The sequence below is a fragment of the Cyanistes caeruleus genome, chromosome 11 (genome assembly GCF_971803275.1).
Source record: "Cyanistes caeruleus chromosome 11, bCyaCae1.hap1.1, whole genome shotgun sequence".
NCBI lineage: Eukaryota > Metazoa > Chordata > Aves > Passeriformes > Paridae > Cyanistes > Cyanistes caeruleus.
Window position 1 is genome coordinate 9,879,161 of NC_141711.1, and position 23,672 is coordinate 9,902,832.

A 23,672-nucleotide genomic window follows, 5' to 3' on the forward strand; every position below is an offset into this window, starting at 1 on the left:
GATACACTCATGTAGTTACATTAATGATACCTCCCCAGTGTAACAGGGACAGTGCAGGATGAACATAAGCCTAGAAATGGGTTGGGTGCAATACATCTGTAGGTGTTCTTACCACAGGTGTTCTTACCACAGGTGCCTTAAGCACAAAGATGCATCAGGCTTGGTGCTCTTTGAAGACTCTCTCAACACCATCATGTTTGAAATTTTGGGTTGGAGCCGTGCTCATTCATCCATAATGACAAAGTCAGACTGATCTCTGTTATTCTATCCTGAGCCCAGCTTAACTTCATTAACTATCAAAACAAGGTCATGCTCTGTTAAGTTTGTACTTTCACATCCCATAGTAACTTTGAATCATCCTCACTGTCACTGACATTTATGGTCTTCTACTATCATCCCTTTGTTTATGTTTAAAGTTCATTCAGTGTCTTCTTCCATTAGGGCTCTGTAACACATTCTCTGTCCTAATACCTCTTGTTGCCTTTTTCTTACTCGGCCCATCAAAAGTTTCTATCTGTCACCAAAGAGGTAGTTTCCATGGAAACTCTGAAGAACAGGCTAAGTTAATGAGGCATAAAATGAAGACTGTGTCCTCAAGCTCACCCATTTTGAAAATCTAGGTCAGCAATGTTTGCTTAAAACATTCCACTCTTCTAAAACCATGTTCACTTGACTGTTAAGGATGCAATAAAAGGAGAAGCTCTAGTATATCCCAAACTTAGCATATTTAATATAATACTGGATGTTCATGTGAATAAACTACTTTTACAATTTCTCCCAGCCTGTTTTCCCTTTCAGTTTCCTTGGATAACCCATAGGCATTTAGTTTTATCATCCAGTTACTTATCTTCACCAAACATTTACTCTGGCCATCATAATCTGGCTTTCAGGTAGTGTTCAAGAAACCTGCTATGGTCTCACAAAGGGCAGGAGGTATTGGCTCTATCATCCCTTTTAATGTTGTGTATAGGATCTACAAGAATGAAAGAACAGTCTACATGAAAGCCAAATTCAGTTTTAGCCTGCACAACACAAAGGCAGAAGCCCAGTAATGAAACCAATGCTGAAATTTGGAATTTGAATTTCCTTACTGTTGATGTTGTCTGATCCCAGCCACCAACTACAAGTACCAAATGCTGATCTGTTGAAATGCAACGGACTGTGCTCCAGTAAATGATTTATTGCATTCAAGGGGTTTCCTTAGTGAGAATCACAGTTTCTCTCAGGAGAAGAAACAGCCATACCAAGTGTTAGTGCTAAAATATGCTGTCAAGTACATAAGGTTATGGAAGGCTGCCTCAAAAAAGCTGCTGTGGAGGGAAATAATGCTGATGATTGCTCGTCATTTCCTCTACTAATTGAAAGCAGATGTAATCAGTTGCAGTCAAATACCTTTTGAGATGCATTTATATTAGCCAATGATACCCAAGTTTTTGGGCATCTGATCTCCACTATTTCTCTCTAATTTATACTGACTGAGGGCCTTCAGAGCTTTGGGTAGTTGAGTAATGACCTGCTCCTGTTAAAAGGTAAGGTCCTGTGGAACACAGAGTTTTTTTTCCTGTTTTTTCTGCTCACAGTGGATGGTGATGGGATTTCAGCTATTGATGACAAGCAAGAAACAAAGGTTAAAAAAATACCTATAACCTCATGACTTCCTGAGAAAATAAGGTGCACATGATGACAGCTTGCAAAAAAAATCTGCTGTCCTAGTAAAAACCTAATGCAATCCACCCCATGTTCCTTGTATTATCAAATATCAAATCTGAAGTAAATCAGGGCTTTTTCTGGCCAATTCCCTTTTCTCTGCCTAAATCCCTATGTAATATGTTGATTTAGAAATTATGTACAGCCAGGACAGTTTGAACAACATCTGAAGCAGAACAGCAGCCCCCAAAAACACTTCAATGTAATCCAATTACACTAATTAAAATAATTTATTTCCACTTAGTTTGCCACTGAACTGCTTGCTTGGCACAACTAGAGTCAGTGCATACAAAGGTCAGGTGCAGCCCCGCCAAACTCTAGGGAAGAAATAAAAAAGTAGTGTAGCAGGATGCAAGTCTCTAGATGCTGTTTGTGGTTTGGTTTTGCTCAAGTGTGTCAGTTAAGAACAGGCAGGTGGAGAGCCTCCAACTTGTTTCTTCTTGTTACACACGATGCTTTCCCCCCCTCAGCTCTTAGTCCACTCCTCTGTTATGCTGCAAACTGAACTCCCAGCCTGGAAAGTTTTCTCCAATGTTTTGAAAGAAGATGTGCTAAAAACTTGAAATGTTTCTGCAAATGGGTACTTTGTGGCACTGGTTCTAGAATAAGAATCATAAGGTAGACAGATTGCCCTCCAAATCTGCGATTTATGCGTCTGCTACTTGTGCTTACAACGTTTGCAGAATTTCTGGAGAAAAAATCCATCCATTTTAGAAAGAAACAAATAGAGACATAACTGTCAAACTTATTTTCTATTTTTTTCAGTGAGCCTAAAGGGAAGTTTCCTTCAACTTGCTCTATGTTGTCAGTATAGCTTTGTCTCCAGAACTTTACAATTTTCCAGCATGCCTGTCTGCTGCCAAATCCTTCCCTTGACACAACCACAGAATAAAAAAATCAATTGCTTCCCTCATTTGAACATCCAACAAGCCACAGTGGCTTTCTTAACTACTGCCTTCTATGAAGAAGCACAGAAAGTAGTCCTCAGTCATGCCCACTGAACAACCATAGGAAAGAGCCTGATTTAATTTTATTTTGTATCACCACAGTAGACCTCTGATATTACCTTGAATAATGCCTCTAACTGGGTACTTCAGCAAGCCGCTGGGTCCTTCAAAATGCCACAATTTCTCTCCTCCACCCAGGACAGCAAGCCATTCTTCCCCTCTGCTAACCTAGGACCTGGGGATTGCTGCCTCACCATCTGCATTTACCCAGAACAGATGCAAAAAAACCCACAGAATTTTGGAGCTCCCAAACCAACAGTAACTTTGGTACAGCAGATGCTGCCGTGAAGGAACCTGGTGGCTACAACTGGGACACTGGTGTTTTTTTCATATGACCTCATGTCGTCACTCACTATCTAATCTGTATCAAAAGAACAAGGCCACAATGTGCATACTGTCAGTATTTCCCTGTGCCTTGGACTTCTACATTCTATGGACATCTGAGCCTTTTTTCTGCAGTTACTGTACTCATCAGGAGGTATGAGGTTATCTGTCAGTGTCTTCATTCATATATGCAAAAACTTTCAGGTGAAAAACAGGTGAGTTTGGATTAGCCTTTAATTCTGGGGTGAAGTTGAAGAAGTTGCAAGCAAAACAAATACAGTCATCAGTCAACTCTCAGATTATGACAATGATGGGGAGAAAAAAAAATTAGCCTATTCAGTAGATCGATGGATCTATTGATCTGTCTGGGGAGAACATAAATAATGGAACATATGCCAAGCACATGTGAATAAAAGGGACAGAGTAATCCATCTCCAAATGGCACCTGCTGATTTGTTGAATGTATAAAATATGCTCTTAAAATCTATTGATTGTCATGGAATTGGATCAAAGCACTGATCTCCTTGCATTGGCACTGCTCTGGCCAGGGCCTAAAAGACCAAAATATATGACAAATCCCAGCTAAGAATCTTTTATATTCTATTGCCTCTGTCATTCTCAGTCAGAAGGGTTTTGGTGCATTCACTTATGTTTCTCCAGGACCTCTGAGTTATCTTTAATCAAGACTTATCTGTTGATGACAAACTGCATTCTGTCATTCAGATGTCCTTCTCCTATCCCAGGAATGCAGCTAGATTAAAGATTGCCTTGTCCCAGGAAGACTGTGAGATCTTAATCCATTCTCGTGTTACATCTTGGCTGGGCTCCTCACACTCTTTGCTGACAGCTTTAACAAGCAGGGCCATGAATTTATTGCAGCTTAATTTGAATTCATCTGCAAAAGATGCCACCTGAGACTAAACATTTATGTATCATTTTGCCTGACTTTAGAACCCATCAACTCTCTCCCCAGGAAAATGGTGTATTGATATTAACCATTCCTCTGCTCATGTTTATTGCCATTCACTGTTCCTCTGCAATGGCAAACATTGCTCCAGGCTCATCCTTTCCCTTTGCTCCTGGTGGACAGATTTAGTGATCTGAGTGAGGGCAGAGAGCATACTAATTAAAGTCAGATATTGAATCTAAATCAGGAGGTGCTGCAAATGCCAGGGAAGCAGGGAAAACACAGTTCAAAAGGAATTCATAGCCCCTGGGACTAAATGGAAAAATCTGTCAGAATGCAAACAGAAACATTTGGGTAAAGAGAAATAACATGAGAGATACTTTCACAACAGAATCACTGCAAAATTTTGATGTTAAATGGATTGTAGAAAGTAAATCAGATCAAAGCTTCAAGTATAATATGGCATTAATGAAAACACATGATTCCTTCATCATTATCCTTCATCAGAGGCAGAACACTTTTCTATATTCAATTTACTCCCAGGTTGCTACAGGCCACAACTGCATCCATAAAAGCCAAAGCATAAAAGGAAAATCAAAAGTGATTTATAAGCATAAATCTTGAGGACTAAATGTGAGTGACACAGCCAAATGGATGGGGGAGGAGTAAAAAGATTGGTAAGAACCTGCTAGGAAAACTACCATGGATGGGAGGAAATTGCAAAAGCTCGGGGGGCTCAGCTAGGAAAAAAAGTGAGTCAGACGTTGAAATAAAGGAGGGTCCAGGGTTACTGTCCAGAATATGGTGAAGTTGAGAGGTTCACCTAAAATACATTCTCCAGGACATAAGTATGATGGCTGATGTAAATCAGAAAGGGGCTAAAGGGTAATAGAAAGAAAAGATTTTTGTATTTTTTATGCATAAAATAGCTGCATTTTTAAGCACCAAAGGATAAATCCTCAGATGGACTACAGCACTGCATCTGCACCAAAGTCTGTCAGTTTACAGCAGCCAAGATCTAGCATACCTACCATAATTCACACTGGGTTACAAACTGTAATTACCCCTGCCTCCATCCAGCAGAGATCCCTTGCTCTTTATATTTGTTAGTCAATACATGTTTTAGGAAAACAGAGCTGAAACAGAGATTTTGGATTGTCTGATCATTTTCTTACAGTGAGCCATAACTACTCCATCTGACAAACTGTAAAATGACTGTGGTTGCTTGCTCCCACTGCTCTTTGTAAAAAAATCCCCCTGTATTACTTGTCAGAGAACCTAAGATCAAAAATAACAAAATCCATTTTAAAACCCTCCCTCTTTCTTTGTTAACAATGTTCTTCTCTTACTCTGGCGTTTACGTCTCCATCGAGAAAGAGGGGTAAATGCTCCTTCTAATTACAGCTGATAAATTAGAGGAATGGTGACTTTTGCTAAAGAACTAAAGATGTTTCTGTATGGCTTCTTTGGGATCATTTTCATAGGTGATACTTTGAAATGGACCATACTCACATGGCCCCAGAAGGGCCAGGATTGTCAGGACCAGTCATGAAATAAACAAATATTTTGTTTACTTTTATTGGAAAGTCAACAGTATTGAGTGGCTGGAGATACCAGACTGAAACCCTGATCCAGATGAAGTCAGCATCAGTTCTGCCACTGGAGATGATTCTCTTGCATCTGCACACTTCATCTGCCATTGCTCCTCTGTACCAAAATTCCTCCCCCATCCTAGGTTGATATCAGCAAACAGCTCTTGTCCCTCCCCATTCCAGCCTTCCCACATACTTTTAGAAGGCAAAATTGAATGACCTTTCACCAGGCCAGAGTACCATCCTCCACATTCAGTGGTGCCTAACTTGCCCTACGTCCTCAGCAATAGGTTTTTCACAGGGTTAATGATTTTGGGAAGCTCTGAAATGCATTAGCACAGAGAGCAATGTAGAACTGAGGTCATGCCAGGGGGAGGTGGAAGCCTCACGAGACTGGCCTGACCACAATTGTCCCAGAAAAAGGGCATTCACCCCATTCCAGACAAGGGGGAGGGTGGAGAGAAAAAGAAAAAAATAAAATTAGGCCCTATCTTATAAAAAGTAGTAGAAATTTAATTAGAAGAAATGTTGTACTTCACATGCAAGGAATTGAATAGACAAGTAATAAACTTTATAATACCAGGGCAAAAGTAGACTGGGGAGCAAATTCAGTCTTCAATGCTGCACTCTAGAGTAAATAAGGAAATGAAAAGTCTTGTTGAAATCCATTTTCTCTGGCAGGTATCTTCAATGATATTATCAAAACAAAGATTCTAGAAATCAAACAGATTTGTGGGCAGTGATAGTAACTGATCATTTGATACATGTGGAAAAGTAACCAAGCTTTCAAACAAACCCTTCAGCTCCAAGGCAAAAGTGTCTAATTTAACACTAAACAGAGGCTAGGGAGGCCTGAGTTTATATTTATGCTTAGAAATCCACCTTTTTGAAAGTTCTATATTTGTTTTCTTTTGTAGGGCAGTTTTCTGCTCAAGTTCTAAGCATCATCACTTTCTTCTGCACAGACTTCCCCTTTCCCTCGCCTTCTGAAAGAGCAAACCATCATGAAGAATAGTCTTTGTTGTTCCTGTCCAAGAGCTGCATACAGGGGAAGGCAAACAGAAGAAGGTTTCTGTGTTACATGATGTAGATTAGAGAGGAAACCCAGCATCCTTTATCAGGTCATGCAAGTTAAAGAGGAAGGAACTGGCTCTCGATGTTTCACATGCTGCATGCCCATGAATACCTTGCAAATATTAACTAATCCTCGTGAAACCCCTCAGACAAGTTAATATAAACCATTTATATGTGGGCAAACAAACAGCAAGAGTGTCCAGAACCCACCTGGGCGCTTTGTCAGCGACTCAGGAACTGGAGTAGGTCAGTCAAACATCTTCCAACCTTCTCTAGTGCACTGGCTTCAGTGTCATCAAAAAACAAAACCAGTATCATGTTAAAGGTCCAAGCATGGCCCAATCCTTTCAGACAAGCTGGGACATAAGATTTCATGGAAATCTGTGCTCAGATTATGGGATGAGTGCCGTTTTAAAGGGTTGGGAGAAGAAACTAGGAGAAAGGCTGGCCATTTCAGCTCAGCTTTAGAAATTTTGGTTTTCTTCCAGGTGTGACTCAGTAAAATTTGCATATGTGGCATTTACATCCACACAGACATCAAAGAAATTCTTAATTTAGAGAATTCTCATCACTAAGACTGACAAGCTAAAAGGCATTTTCCCATGAAAGGCATACCCTCCTTGTGTGTCTAATCCAGGAATTTAAAGCAGCACTTCAATAACTAAATTTACACCATTATGTTCTGTCTCCTCACTTTATTTAATTTCCCTGATTACTAAGGAATGAATTCCATTCCTTATTTGAGCTGGTGAGCACAGAAAAATGGCTTTTTTCTTCCTTTTTGATAGGAAAAGTTTTTGTTGGCAACAAGAACCTGGCCGGTTTTATCCAACTTTCCTGCCTGAATTATGAAATGGAGAGAAGGCAGCAAGAGAAGATGTTTGGCCTCTAACTCTACAAAATCCAGTGGCTTGGAGTGAATTGGGGCAGCTGAGAGACAGTTTAGTGCAGTAGAACTAAGGGAGTCCTCATGTATCTGGATGAAATAAGTTTGGTCTACATTTGACAGCTGAAAATTCAAACACTTTAAAAGAAGTTACCTTAGCAAGGGAAATGATTGCTCAAAGGAAGTGAGGAACATGTAGCAATTTGATATGGAGATGGGATCCAGGATTCCCATGGTCTGTTCCCATCTGTGCCATTGGCCTCCTGTGAAACTAGGAGGCAATCACTCAACAGCTTTTCCTTCAGTTTATTCTTCTTTATAGGATGTTATAGGACTTAAATGCAGGACTTCACAGAGGACGTGTTCCTACAATTCATTATGTGGGCTGCAATGCGCCAGCTTGTGCTTTGACATCATGGGTTGAATAGTGCCTGAATTGCTCCATGCCTTGGTTTTCCACTGACACAAAGAGAATATTCACGTGCTTTGAGATCTTGGATGGAAAAGAAATGCAAACACAAAAGTGCTACTCTTCTATTGAGAGGAAGAGACAGTTAAATTCTGCCCTTTTGCTTCTCTACTCTATTGGGATTGGCATGAAAACATAAAGATGACAGGCTGGGCCCCATTCTATTAAGATTTAAATTTAGTAAGGAACTGGAAAATTACTGGGAGCCTAATGTCTAACCTCAGCCTCAGAAGCAAATATGCATAATTCTTGTTCCATAGCTAAATTTGAGTGAATTACCAAATGTTGGACCAATAAAAGAGCTGTCCAACACAAACCTTATCTGCCTGAGATGCACATATCTGCTTACAATATCCTTTGTTAGTTAAACAAAACACAATTATTGTTGCTAAGAAGTTAATATTGTTTAAGATTCACTGGCTTATACACAGAACACTTTCCTGAGTTCCCCCAAACACATTCCTTTTCTGTTCTCTTCATTTCTTCCCCCCTCCTTTTTTCCCCTTTGTACTGACTTGGCTAATGCTGACGTTTTCTTTAGGTAAACTTGCTCATAAGGTGATACGAACTGTGAGGCAGACAAACATTTCAGCTGATACAGTGAAGGGTAAATAGCTGTTTGGATCAGAGCAAACAATTCATCTGAAGAGAAAAATATAACTGCAGTAATTCCCCAAGCATTGAACAGGAGCCTACTTGCTCTACCTCATACCAGCTCATTCTTTTCTTGCTTCCAGCCTTTTAAACCTGGGTTGCCAGTGTCCAAAATTCCTTCATCCAAAAACCAAGTTATGGCAAAATAAATCAAATCGCAGTGTTCCAATGCCTCTGTGAATGAATAAACACCCTTCAATGCTTTCTGTGATGTATTTTTAAATTCGATCATCTCTTCTAGTGCTGGGACAGGACATGCCACAAACATCCACATGAAAATGAAAATAAAAAGAAACACTTCATTGCCACAGGAGTATCAGTCAAGAAGCCAGATGTAAAATACATATCTTGCAGGAGGACATCACTCCAAGGCCAATGTCCCTCTGATGACAGCAAAGCTACACTTGGTATTGATCTGCGAAAACCATCCCATCCTCTCCCTACATTTTCCATGTCCTGCCACATTATAAGGGCTACCATTTAAAGCACACTTCTGTCAGGGTAGTGTCACCTGCCTTGTAGGTGTCTGCCAACAGAACTGTGCCCAGGTGAGAGGCTACCACGCACAGCTCTGACTGATGCCATGTGCACCAGCTGTCCAGAGCTGCCTGCTTTGTGAGCTCCAAGAGCTCCAGGGCCCTTGGCCACAGCTATCTGCAAAAAGCTGTGCAGGGTAAATGAGGGCACAGCAACCTCCCTGCCACTGTAACCAGACATCCTGAGCATCTCCCCACCAGCCTGCAGTGTGGGCAGGCACAGATATGCTGGGGGGATGTGGGCGAGACATACTTTTAAAACCCAAGAAGAGATGTTCTGCTCTCACAGAAAAAGCACTGATAAGAGCCACTTTTTACAGCATGTGCTTTTCCATCAGAGGTTCACAACTCAAATGCTTGGCTTTCACTGGCTACCAATTTTTCTAGCCTAAGGACTGATAAAAAACATTTTTGAGAGTCTGAAAAATGAAGCCTTTCATTTTACACACAAAACAGAGAATCTGAGACAGCAGTGGAAGCTGCATGATCTAGAGATCAGTCTAAGGGTCTGTCAGACCTTTAATGGGTTTCATTCCACAGGCTGGCAGTGAGCAACCACTTAAGCCATGAGCAATCCTTGTAACTAAACCAAAAGCAAACTCCTCTCCAGAAAGGGGACTGAATCCAACTAAAACTCGTGGCCCATGCACAAATTCACTCTGAATTTCTCCTGGCACCAAGCAGGTCTCATTATGAGGATAATGTTCAAATCTCAGTGTGCATCACAGCCAAGTGGGGTCAGGTGAAATGAGCTGTCTCTGCACTGAATGTGTTTGACACCACTTGCTAACTCTTCAAGGTAGAGAGGTACAAGATATGCCCCAGCATCACAGAAATGGCTGGCAAAACTAAAATATGATCATGAAATATGTTGACTGAGTTTGTCTTGCAAAAAACCTTTAATGTCTGGCTTTTAGGGGCTCCTTAAATAGCATTTCCCAAAGGTTCACAAAAAACTACAGTGAAGTAGTCAGTGAAGATACATCATTGCCCCATCCTGGGCAGAATTAGAATATTTCATCACATGTCATCAACCACTAAAAGAAGAAAGCACATGGTGACTCATTGTGGGTGAGGTGGTAGGAATCAGTGGCTTCAGAGCATGAGGAATTACTCTGCTTCACAGTTGTGTCCACTGGGAAATCACACATGGCTGTGACATACAGCACAAACCATTTGTAACACTCCCACATTGCCTTGGAGTTTGGGTTTTGTTGTAGTTTTTTTAAAGTGTATTTCACAGAATCTCAATTTAAATGTGAATTTAAGAGCTAGATGGAGGAACGTGTTCCTTTTCAGATCAAGGAAGATCACTCAATAAAATCAGATGAAATGAAACATTAAGAGATGCCAAGATCAAAGAGTTTCTCATCTCAGAAAAGCCTCCCTACTCTACGGTTAGATACAATCACAGCAGAACATAACTAAAGAGATTCAAAGCACCCATGAAAGAAAATGAAAGGAAAAAAAAAAAAAAATAGAGAACAGTGCCCTACATCTAAATTGCAGGATTATTCCCTTCTGCCTTCAAAACATTGTATAATCTCCTTTCTGAATCAATTGGGGTATCCCTTTTACACTGCAGAGTGTGAGCACTCTCTGGAACCAGAAACAGATAAACGTCCCAGGAACTAAAGGCTGACAAACCTCCTACTTGTTGATCCAAAGCATAACTCTTTCAGCAGCTTGCACAGCCCTAAGCACAGAGGATTATACAAATACACATTATATGCTCATTCCTCAACTCTAAGATGGCCCAGACAGTCCATCCCTGCAAGGGGCACAAAGGAAGAGCAGGTGACATGTGACAAACAGGACCTGTCACACCACTGGGGCTTGGGATAGAAGGAATGGCCAAGCAGGAGCAGATTGGAGGCTTCTCAGTGCCAGCCCAGGGCAGTGTGTGCTTCCATAAACCCATCACAAACCCATACCAGGAGCCTTCCTACACAAATCCCTCTCTCATGTCACCTCAATGCTCTCTCCCACTCTCCTCTGAGAACCTCCCTCAGGTTCACTGCCATAGACTCTTCCTTGCACTAGTCCAGCTCCACGACAGCTCCTATGACTTTCCCCTTTCCTCCAGCTCTGTTACATAAGCTACTACCTGCTATTTTAGATTATACATAGCAACATGATGATGAAAACAGAAACAGCAAGTTTAGGTTAATTTCCCTCCCTCCCCTCTTTGTTTGGTTTTCTGGAACTACTTCATCCCAAACATTTGTAAATAGTGCTTGGAGTTACATTCCAAGTTTCAGCAGTAAACATTCAACTATCTAATATATATATAGAAGGATGCCTGTTCTTCCAGTGTATCCAGGCAACCTTGCAATACAAAGTTAAAGCACAGCTATTTGTTCAAAAAGTGTTTTCACAGCTATTTCCTCTTCCCCACCCCCCCCTTGACTTTTTCCACTAGGCACTACTTGTATTTATCATCTGGAGATTCTGTTCCCTTTTTTCTTTTTAAAAACTTTATAACAGCTCATTTTAAGAGCAGAGAAGCATAGACATTTAGCCTATAATAAAGCTTGATTTAGTTTGTGACAAATAAAAGGAAATAGAAAAAGTTTAACAAGAGCACCTGAATAAAACTCCTTTGTCGCATGCTGTGGTAACTCTGGAATTAAGATAATTTCCAAATACTAAGGAAATCAGAATGCTGGAAGGAAGGAAGGAAGAAAACCCCATTTACACAAACAGTAAAGCAAGCTGAAAATGTGGTTTACTGCATCCTACATAACACTAGTTGAAGGTTTCAGAACAAAACAAGTTTCCTCAGAGAGCAAAGGTCAGGCTGAACTAAAGTTTTTTTAAAAGAAGAATATCAATTTTTATTAAATCTTTCAATTGAGAGCTCTTTAGAGTAAAAAGCCAGCATCTCAATAGGAAGTGTTTTTCATTTCAAAATGTCAATTCAAAATGAAAAGTGTTATTTTGACATATTGGACACCTTTATTTTGGTAGGCAATGTTGACATTCTATGTTGTTTCTTATTTGAAAACCTTCTCAGAACATTTTTCCACTATATGGCTCAAAATTTAAACTTTCGCCTCCTGTTCTGATCAGAAACCATTTTTCCTGCTTATTAAAGTTTTCTTCTGGGCTAAAACAGTCTGCTGAACATTCCCTTATTTCAGTGCCATTCTTTTCTCATGAAGTGCTACAGTACATAGATGACATGTTTTTATCAGAATAACAGTCAAATACTGCACATTTTGAAAAAAAAAAATTGAAGACATTTATTTTTTTCATCCTTTAGGGTGAATGGAGAGGAAGAATAAAGAAACTGCTCTGAAGATGTAACCATGTATTTTGGCAATAGCATTCTCATGGCATCTTTTGCACAGCTACCTCAGTGTTTTCCAGCTATCTTCATATACCAAACAAACTAGTGGGTGACACTAAAGTTATGAAATCAACTCTTACTTCCTTTTGAGAAGCAAACCCCACTTCCTAAATGATAGTTTTTGCCTTTACAGAATCTGCAGATGTGGGGTCATGTAGATGAGCCAGGAAAATGAGCCTGACACAAGGAAGAGCTGGAAATTAATGTGCTACATTTATGAAGTACAGAGCAGTTTGCACATCTCAAGTATTGAGAATGAACTTCCATTGCCTTTTCCGGGCAACTTCAGCTTCCAGCAAAGCGCCTCTTCCAAAGTGTTTTGTTCCTCAATTTACCAAAAAGGAAGCAATGGGCACGAGGACAGATGCTGATTTAGTAAGCAGACTCCTATTGGGCAAGTGGCTTTTCCTGAAGTTGTTTATGCTGAGAGATGACTTTGAGAAGCTGAGGGCAGCAAGGGAATATAGTTTATTATTTGGCCTCAGAGTTGCTGTGTAATTTGTCTTCAAAGTCCTGGCATCCAGAAGAAACTTCAGTCAGAGTTTTTCCTCACTTCAGTGCTAAATCTTGTTTTATTTTGTTTTTTTTTTTTGTTTCCTTGAATAGATAAAGGCATTGCGTCTTTACTAACTGCTTGAGCCCACAGGGTGGTGTCTAAGGACAAAGGCAGTAGGTAAGACCCACCACAAATTTACTCATGTTTTGAAGAATTCCTTAATTCCAGCATCTTCCCTAAAGGATATGCTGGATTCCACTAAAATTGATGGGATTGGTGAAACAAAACCCTTGGTTAGTGATTTTCACTTGCCAGTGACATCCTATAAAACTTAACCCCTAGGTCTTTGATGCTACATTATAATTATCTCTCCCAATGACAACACAAGAAGGGCATCAATAATTTCTTAAGTTCAGTTGTAAAGTATTTGAACAAAGTACCTGGCAAATAAAATACCTAATAAATATCAAGAAAGATGCTGTTAAAATACATCAGTTTTCCAGGACCTGATTACAGCAGTGATAAAATACTAAAAAAGATAATTGTGTAGATTCCATTTTCCTATTAGTTACCAATTAAAAAAAAAAAAAAATTAAAAAAAGAGAGAATATAACCCAAAGAAAGCAAAACATTCCTAGCAAGTTACCAAAGGTCTCTGAAATATGTCAAATGTCTGTTAAGGCATAACAACACATTTCCTATTTAACTGCTCCCATACATCAAGGCAAGCAATGGTTAAAAGGAACAATTTCTCATTGTTATAAAATACAGGACTCAGGCAGAAAGTCAACAGTCCTGCTCATGCTTCCGGTGCAACAGAACTTTCTCTTTTTTTTTTTCTTTTCTTTTTTTTTTTCTTTTTCCTTTTAAACAAAAACAGTCATACTGAAAAAAACTAGCCAGAATGGAAGGGAAACAGTTCAAAAGGTGCTTTTAAATACTTTTCCATCTCAGCTGGACAACAACTCATAGCACTACTTGCAGCAACAAGTCTGTGTAAGTACAGACTGCTCTGTGTGCTCCTAGGCACAGAAGGGAGACAAGGAATATTGGTTTTGCTGGTGATGAGTTTTTGTCTTGATGGTATCAGCACTGAAACATTTGCCACCTTTCTTCTAATGTAAGGTAGCTGCCCAAGCTTTGGGCACAGACAAATATCACCTCCCTTAAGCTTTGTGTAAATAAATGTCTTGGCAGGAGCTGACATTTCTGGATTACCTCTGTACATAAATATGACTTCATTTCCTTAAAAGCAAAAATGGGGGTAGAAGCTGGTTTGGTGGTTAACTCTGCATTTTCCCCCTTTTCATCCCCCAAAAGTCAGGTATAAACAGAAGAATAATTCAGACACAAGCCAAGACAATACAGTGAAGGGGTGAACTTTTCCAAAGGGAAATGGAGATTCAGCACCAAAGGTGGTTCTCTTGTGGGGCAGGACAGGTGCTCTCCCAGTTACCTGAACTCAGCCAGTATTACTGTCATACACCTCAGGAGTTATCCTGCATCCCCCAGCTGGGCAAGGGAGGGCAGAGCCACCCTCCACAGGCTCTGTGTGGTGTCAGTCCTCCCTTCCCTGCAGACAGCACTTCTGCATCCAGCACTGGTACCAGGTACTATTCTGGAGCCAAGTGTCTCCCCACTTCCAGCACCCCTGTCCACAGACAGCATGGTCTGGTGTCTGAAAATAGGATCTGGTCCTTAAGCAAGGGTTTCTTGTAAGGCCCTGTGAAATAATAAATGTCCTTCAATTATTTTGGGCCACACTTACTACAAAAGGCCAAGTTGAAATGAAATCCTAGGCATAGAAAAGCCCAGTATTTAGCAAGAGTGAAAGTATGGAAAAGATGATCTAGTTTTTAGCAAGGGGACTGACTCCTTTCCCACTCTGATTTTACAGCTGCTGTTGATAGATGCTCCTAGGAGGGTGTCAACTTTATAGTTCACAGAGAAATTGTGAAAAAACAACTGCTGTGGTTGTAGGATTTTGGTGTTGTGCTGTGCAGCCCTTCAGAAGGATACAACAGGCTGGAGAGACTGGCAGAGGAGAACTGCCTGAAGTTCAGCACAGGCAAATGCAGATCCTGCACCTGGGGAAGAAAACCCTGGGCACCAGCACAGGATGGGGCTGACCTGCTGGGAGGCAGCTCTGGGGAGAAGGACCTGGTGGACACAGAGCTGTCCATGAGCCAGCAGTGCTGGTCAAGAAGGCCAATGGGATCCTGGGGTGCATCAGGAAGAGCACTGGCAGCAGGTGGAGGGAGGTGACCCTGCCCCTTTACTCAGTCCTGTGGAGGCCACAACCGGAGTGTCCAGTTCTGAGCTCCTCAGGGCAAGAGTGACATGGAGCCCCTGGAGTGAGACAAATGGAAGGTGATAAAGAAGATGAGTGGACAAGAGCAACTCTCTTATGAGGAAAGGCTGAAGGAGCAGGGTCTGTTCAGCCTGGAGAAGAGATGACAAAGGGAACCTCACAAATGTCTGTCATTGTCTGCCAGGAGGGTGTCAAGAGGATGGGCCAGGCTCTGCTCCATAGAGCCATGCAACAGGACAAGGGGCAGAAACTGATGAAAGAGAAGTCCCACCTGAACATGATCAGGAACTTCTTTACTGTGGGATAACCATGCACTGGAACAGGTTGCCCAGAGGGGCTGTGGAGTTTCCCTCACTGGAGATATTCCAGAACCGTCTGGACATAATCCTGTGCTATGTGCTCTGTGATGACACTGGTTGAGCAGAGGGAGGGTTGAGCAGAGATGTGGGTCCAGATGATGCCTTGTGGTCCCTTCCAAACTTCCCCATTCTGTGAAACCAAAGCCAGCTTCTGAAAGTCAAAAGTAAAATTCACATATCTCTTGAAAATCGAGATGAATCCAAGGGGCAACCACTTGAAATTGATGGACTGGATCCACAGTGTGGCTTGGATACTATCATGTCAACTTATACCCTGTGAGGGATCTGCAATTTAAAATATCCATATTTTAAAGCAGCAAACTTCAGATAGATTAGGCTGGCCTTAATCACAAAAATGTTCTCTTTAGGGAATGGCTGCCACTTCGAGAATTAACAGATCACAGCCACTGTTGGCAGGAGAATGGAGGTCAAATGCTTTCCTGGCCCACCCCTATGGAAGGACTGTGAGGTCAGAAGTGAGAAAGAAGTGTCCTTGCAAGCTCTACCAGGACTTAACAGGTTGCAGAGCTACTTTTCCTCTGGATGGGATGGCTCCTTCAAAATTCATACTTGGTAGATGGAATAAAACTTGGAGAGGAAGCAAGAGACATTTAGAGAATTGAAAATCAGACTAGACACTGCCTTTGCACACTCAGCCAGCAAACTGGAACTGACTTATCTGCTAGGAAAATTCCATTGCTGTCATCAGCAATCATTAGATATCTCAACTGCCCCAAACCACCACACAATTGCACATTCCTTCCTCCCTTTCACATCCCAAGTAGCACTAGCAGGTGCATTCCCACCCTGCTTTCCCCATGTGAGATAACAGTGATTCCCATAACAGCAATCCTTCCCTTTCCACCAAATCTTCTCTCCAGGATTCTCAGGTGTCCATAATATACACCCTAAATGGTGATCTAAGCCTTTTCTACCCTCCTCCATTAAGAAATGAGATGGATCCAGCCTGTGGTTTGACAGAGACAAGGCCAACATGCGAGACAAATAGACAGATCTTGCCAACTGCAGAGCAGTCTGCATTGGGACGTGAGATTCATCCAAGGCACAACTTCATTACCTTCATCTGGATTATGCAAAGAATAGTTTTGGCCTGGGGGCCAAATTGATCCATCTGGTTATAAACTGATAGCAGTAATTAAAGCTGGTAAGAACCACTGAAATTGCTGGCATCTTTCTTTGCTTGGTTCTTTTCTGCCCAGCAGTCTAGTTCAATTCATCACTGTATTAAGTAGTGAAGCTTCTATTCTTAGCAACAGTTTATCCTGCCCAAAACATCATGTTTCAACCCCGTGGCAAACCTGGAAAGAGTCTAGAAATAGGCAACGAAAATGTGAGACATTCTGATACACAAAGGCATGAAGGAAAGGCCAGCACAGTTCAAGGTGAAGACAAATCCCAGGGGATGTGGGAGTGCTATACAGAATAGACAATAGCGCAGGGAAAGCTGGCAGTGTCGTGTACCCATGGGGGAAGCAAGAACAATCAGTCTTTACTTATACCACAAGCATTTATCTGCAGTCAGAAATAAAATTATCTTCCTCTTCTCCAAAACCAAGAGTTAGATACACAGATAATAATTCAGAAATAAGCAATAGATGTCAGAAAAAGTTAGTGATATTGTAACTTTGGGTACTTTAGATCCTATAAATATAAATTTGATTTATAAAGAAAATCCCACCTTTAGCCCGGCTGTGCTTCTGTCATCTATAGGATTCCTTATGTCCATTTTAAATATTTGTGTTTTGTAGAAGGGATACTCATCTTCTGGTCACTGGCCTGTCTTGTTTAGGACTTCCTGTACTACATTTCTGTGCTTCATTGGTTAATTGTAGAGGGAAGGTGGGTTCAGAAATTCAATAACATGAAAGCTGCAATTAGAGCATCTGAAAATTCAGGTATGTTCTGACATGGGGACTAATTGAAGTACACTGTCACCAAAGTACTCAGTGAAACAAGGATGCCTACTGCCTTTTATGGGGTTTGAAATACTGTTTATGCTGGTATTGTATAAATACACCATGATCCTGCTCTAACAAGAGCAGAGGCCAAGGACCCTGCTGTTATTAGGAAGGTGCACCTATTCAGTTTCCTTAATATTGGATCAAGTACATACCAAGGTCTTCAAAACCTTCTCAGCAATTCAGAACCTGATTTCATGAGGAACTCACCATCTCCTTGTAACTGGGTGTGAAAGACACTCTGAAGAGATACTCGGATTTGTAGCAAGACTCAGCAGTTCTGTGCTGGTCACCCTGCGACTCCTTGCTCTGCTTAGCATAAAGAAGAGCACACAGATGACATCTGTCCAGCTCATGTTGTACACACACTTCAGAAGTAAAGCACAGGTGCTTGGAAAGCTTGGCTTCTACTCTAACAGAGCCACATCATCTGATGTGCTTCATTGGGTTTGCAATCTCTTTTTGGAGAAGGGCTGAGAGGTCCCAAAGCCTTACACTTTATCCATATTATACCTGTTAAGAGCTGAAATTAAGCTTGCCTGGCACCTTTCAAGACATGTAAGCCACAAAACTCTCTATTCCACGTCCTGCCAGCCACTTCAGAATCTGGAAGGCCACACTTAGGTCTCTGTATCCATGGGCACCTGCATGGAGGGGTGTGTGCGTGTGACCAATGCCCTCTAGAGGGTACCCATGGCCCAGCAAGACACTGGTTCTGAAGCCAGTGGGACTGGGTACTGCTGCCCACTCATCACCCCCATTCTCAGCTAAAAACCTTACTGAGAAAGGTGGAATTCCACAGGGAAAAAGAAAAAAAAAATGTAAAAAGTGGATTTGGGTTTTAAGGAAAGTAAAAACCCGGGAAGGGCCATTCATTGGAGGGTATTTGACAGGGCTGACTCCACGGTGTGAGTGTATTGCACAAACACTATAGTGAATACTGGAAGCAAAATAGATGAATCAGAAGCTAATCCTCACCTGAGGAGGCCTTTGCAACAAAGGGCCAGTTTAAGACCACCAACTGCCATGAAGTCCTTTCCTACCTACCAGCAGAGCATCCTTGAAGAAGCTGGTCCATCATTCAAGGCTGTGTCTGCATTTGAGGGAACATTTATCAGCTAGCCAGAGATGTGGAAACACCAAGGGACATTTAACTGACGTCATTTCCATTACCAGTGGACCCTTTCAGCCAGGCCAGGCCCACTTGTGAAAAAGAGATATGCTTTTGGTGTTATCCTTTTGTCTCAATCCATTGAATGTACTCAATACACTTATCTCCAGGTATTTCTGAACACTAACTAAAGAGAAGGAGCTGCTACCTGATCTGGTCTTTTTGGAAGTGTCCACATGGGAACTTTCTCTCCAAATGCAACCTTGGTCTAACCTTTCTATATATGACTTTGATCTGCAGACCCTGACATGAGCACAGCTTTCATCAGGGAGCTGTCATTTTGGAGGAAGGACCCAATGGAATGACTGTATTTATATCTCAAATATTTTGCAGAGCTGTTACATACAGTACAATCTATTCTTTTCCACTGCATATGTATAAATAGTCTCCTCCTCATCTAGGGGTCACTTGAGCTGTACCTCAGTGCCACTCAGGACTCAGAAGCTCAGTGTGTGCTTGTACCCATCAACTGCTCTAAGTATTCAGTTCTCTGCTGTCACACATGCTTTGGATCCACCTAAGGGCCTCCAAGGCTCTTTTAAAACCTAAAAAGCAGGTGATTGCCCAAAAATCCCACCTATAAAACCTCATATACCAAATACTGTGGAAACACTGCAAGTTGGGCTGGCCACAAAAAAACTCCAACAAAATAAACCAGCTAAGGGGACAATAGGCAGAGCACTGACTGGCTTCTGTTCCTATTTCAGCCAGTAGTTTTGTGGCCAAGAGCATATTACAGGATGTGGGAAAGCAGAATTCATCTCTGGGCTTCCTAGTTTGGGGCCAGGGCTTGATTCCAGCTTTCCAGTGTCTGCACATATACTTGGCATAGCACAGCCTGGGTCCTGCTGCAGCCCAGCCCTCCTGGTGCTTTTGGAATTGCTGTTGGTTGGTATCTTCCTTCACATTTTATCTGTGGCTGCCCACACAGGAGCCTTTTTATGCAGTGCATGCTTTACTAGATGCTACAGGCCAGTATCCCCGTGGAGCTAGAATCTATAGTCCTGTAAGCTGAGAGTTTAATGCACTCAAAGGACCTTTCTTTTACCAGCTAAGACAAAAGGCCTCCTGGCTGGTGAGCATCCCACTCATCCCAGCCTTTTGCTGAGACTGAGGAAAGCTGTACCAAGGAGCAGGTCTCTGATGCCAACTTAAAAATGGAGGAACCTCTCTGGGCTTCTGCAGCATTTGTCCTCCCTCTAAACCCTGCACAGTATTTATCTGCTCTCTAATGCTTTGGCAGTCTGGCTTAAAATGCCTCGAGCATTGAAGCTCCTTGAGTTTAGATAGACCAAGGAGCCAGCAATTAGGAAACTCTACCAAAAGCCAGCTCACTTATTGCTTTTGCCTCATTTTTATCATCTGACTACTCTTGTTCCAATTGTTTATCCCTCAAGGATTATTTTTTTAATGCTTTATTTTTTTCTCCTCAGAGTGGAACTTGTTTTGCCAATGACTACTGAACCCTAGCTTTGTATTTTGGAAACTTCAAAATAATAAAAAAATTCAAACATTAATGTTTTACAGATATCAGTAAAGCTTCTATATCTTAATTTTAGTAATTCTTTAAAAAAAGTGCAAGAAATGATCTTTCCAAACCTCTGGCCAAGTCTGCTGGCCAGGCTTATTTATACATGATCCCAAACTCCTGAAGTCGTAATAGTTCCAGGAAAAGAGAAAAAAGGAAAAGAAACACACTTTATGGGATCTTGCATTGGTTAAGTCCACATCTATTTCTGCTTGATATCCAAAGCCAATCTGAGCTTCCTGATCACCATAATTCCCTGGTTATTAGACTTGTTTATGTAATTTCTAAAAATAGAGAGCGACTATATTTTTTACATTAGAACATGAGTTTTTCTTAAAAGACTGGGATGTTAAGGAAAGAAGCCACTAGGGGAAAAGGCAGGAAAAAGTTAAGAACATTTCCTTCAGCCAGCTTCTAAAACACACTGTGCATTTCCTCTCTGCATGAGTTGGAGAACGGTTTTGGAAAACTGTTGTTTCTCACACACTTTCATCTCATGGCTGGTTTCAGACACAAGTATTCACAGCTGTGTGAAGCAACTGAGAATCTGCTATTTGCAATTTTTATGCTTCTCTTGATCTATAAGAATCTGCAGTGCTTATGCATGGCTCCTTTTGTCCTGTCTGTCCCACTCCTGTTCCCAGCCTGTTGTCTTCGTGTGGAGCATCCCTTGTCTCCCAGAGGACATCTCCTCCAAGCTGCCACACACCCTGTCCCTAGCATTCTTGCAGAAGGGTCCTAAACACTTCATACTGAAGTGAAGTCACCCCTCTCTCCAGCTCTCTGTCACCTACATGGACAGCATTGGCAGCTCACAGGCTACACCACTAAGATCCATTGGTACTAGAATTGCTTTGTTTTTCCACTACTCTATTTGCTGGACACAACAGACTACCTGTTTTTATGTTTGCTTTAAGTCTAAGCAAACCCATTTCACACACACTCCCTTACCAAAGTACTCTCCATTTAGGAATGTTCATGGCAATCTCCCTCCTGAGGATTTTTAGGAATTTTGAAAACATAATTCTGTTTCTTCATTCCCACAGCTGCCCCACCTGGTTTTCTCAAGTTGTTCAAGCCCAGCTTCATCAGCTGGTTGAAGGTCATGTGTATCCAAGGTGCAGGTAAGAAAAAACCCAAGTTTGAGCATAGAGCCTCACTTCTGCTGCCTGTGAGCCATGAGGCACCAATGAACAGCCCCATTTTCCTCCCTGTCTCTTTTCCAGCAGGGCTCACTGAAAAATACCATCTTCTTTTTCCTTGTCTTTCTCACATCTTCAAACACCACAAATGATACCTTTGGAACTACAAGTTAATCCTATTCCAGAAACGTCCTTTTCCTGATGACTGTTCACTTGGGGCTGTCAGTGATGTCCCTGCAGCATATTATGTGTGGGTGGGAGGTTTGGCCATGTCACACACGCAGAACACACCCTTGCCTGAGAAGGGAAGGCACTAAACAGTGTTTACAAGAGTACCTGAATTTGGCCCTGAGTGCCAAACACCCACAACCTGAATTTGAATGGACTAACCCCAAAGAAAGCTCAGTATTAAACTCAGCTGTGCTTCCCATAGTTCTCTGATCTCAGGTCTTCCAGCAGGTCAGACCAGGTGTCCCAAACAGGTGGTAACAGGTGGCTCCAAAATGAATTACCTTGCTCTTTAAATACACATCTCCCAGTAAGGAACTACACCACATTATACAACACTAGAACATAACTAACATCCCAGCAGTGGGTTCTGAGTATGTAACTTACACACAGGGAGGGTAAAAACCTGTCACAAACACCAGACAAAATTCCCAGGCTTCAGTTGTCCTGCAGATCACTTTGCTTCCATCCTTCATTCCCTTCCTCCTATTCCCTCCATTCACTCAGGACTCTCAAAGGCTGTGTGACAGGGGCATAGAACTGGACTTGGAGAAACAGCCTTTTACCACCATAAAATATCTTTTTCTCATCTGGGTAATTTAACCTATCTTCCACCTAAAGCAATTCCAGGATGCTACACAAGTGTACATGTACAAGATAATAAAGGTATTTTTTATGAAATCTGCAGGCACGGCATTTACCAGGTGGGGCATGAACAATCATCAGATGACACCAAAGACCTTTATTTATTTTCTAGAGAAGCACCTTTCAAGTGCCAGAAGCAGGGCAGGTAGTTATCCAAGTTTGTCAGGTCAGTTTTTAGCGTGATGTGCTCCCATTTTTTTCTTCCCCCCTGTTCAGTGTGTCTGCCCCTCCTGGCATGCAGGAGCCTTGAGAGGAAAGTTACTGTGCCCAGAAAGGGCTTGGCACTGCACTAATGTACACTGACAGTGTGTTTTCCTCCCTGGCACCCAGCCACACACAAATCCCCTTTCTGAGTCACTCCCAGTGAGAAAACCAACACCGGCATTCTGCTCTGTTGAAATGGTAAGGCTGAGAGAGCAAGCATAAAAGGAGCTGCCCATCAGAAGGGGCTGGGGATGAGCTGATGTCTGAAAGCATCAGAGGCAAGGGGAGGGAATTCCTATAAGTGCAGTGTAACGCTGATAAGGGGGGAAGAAAAAGAGTAGTGAAGGATGTTGGAAAACTACCACTTGGCAGAGCAGCTGATGCTCACTCCCATCAGTGACTTATAGCAAAGTCAGGCCTCCCAGGCTGGACTCTCACTTTCTGCTTTTCTTCTTACTTTAATTGCCGTAACTTTTCTTGCAGTTATCAGGGCCAGTTTTGTCCTGCTCTGTAAAAATATGGCAGATGCCATCTTGGCAAGTACCAGGGTTGAAACAGGGACCAGCAGAGCAATAAAAGCAGGATTCTCTGCAGCTTGAGGTGGGAAGCCAGGCCAGCAGCTGGGAGCTATAACAGACCAATATCCTCTGCAGATTGGGCACAGATGTGGACATGTAACCACAGGCCAGGGTGTTACACAAACACATCATGTGGACAGACTGTGCCTCAAATGCTTACAGCCTAAACTGGTAACAGGCAGAGGAAGAACAGGACAAGCAGAAGATTGCAGTGAGGGTGAGAAATGAGTCTCTAATTTTCTTGAGAGCGAGACCAGAGCATGGAAGTTAATCTGGATATAACGAGAGAAGAGTCAGTCACAAACCTGCACATGTAACAGATTCTTTGTGCTTGTATCTGCAGGATCCAGAAGTGGAGATCAGCTTTAGGGGACATTTTCTCAGTAACTTATCTCCCCTCAGGATGCTTTGCCAGAATTATTGAAGTGGTTAGTTACTGTACATGGGAATGAAACAGGTGGAGGAGAATAAGGCAGAGGCTTGCTTGACTGAAGGTAACATGTCTCCTGCCTTGGAAAAAAGG

At 41.9% G+C, this 23,672-nt stretch overlaps 1 long non-coding RNA gene across 1 annotated transcript; it reads left to right on the forward strand.

The window, feature by feature from the left end:
* Positions 1-1,397: 1,397 nt before the first annotated feature.
* Positions 1,398-16,855, forward strand: LOC111935054 (uncharacterized). Its single transcript, XR_015275033.1, has 4 exons — positions 1,398-1,529; positions 2,178-2,240; positions 2,853-14,000; positions 14,902-16,855. It is a non-coding gene; the product is annotated as an uncharacterized LOC111935054 (long non-coding RNA).
* The last annotated feature ends 6,817 nt before the right edge of the window (positions 16,856-23,672 follow it).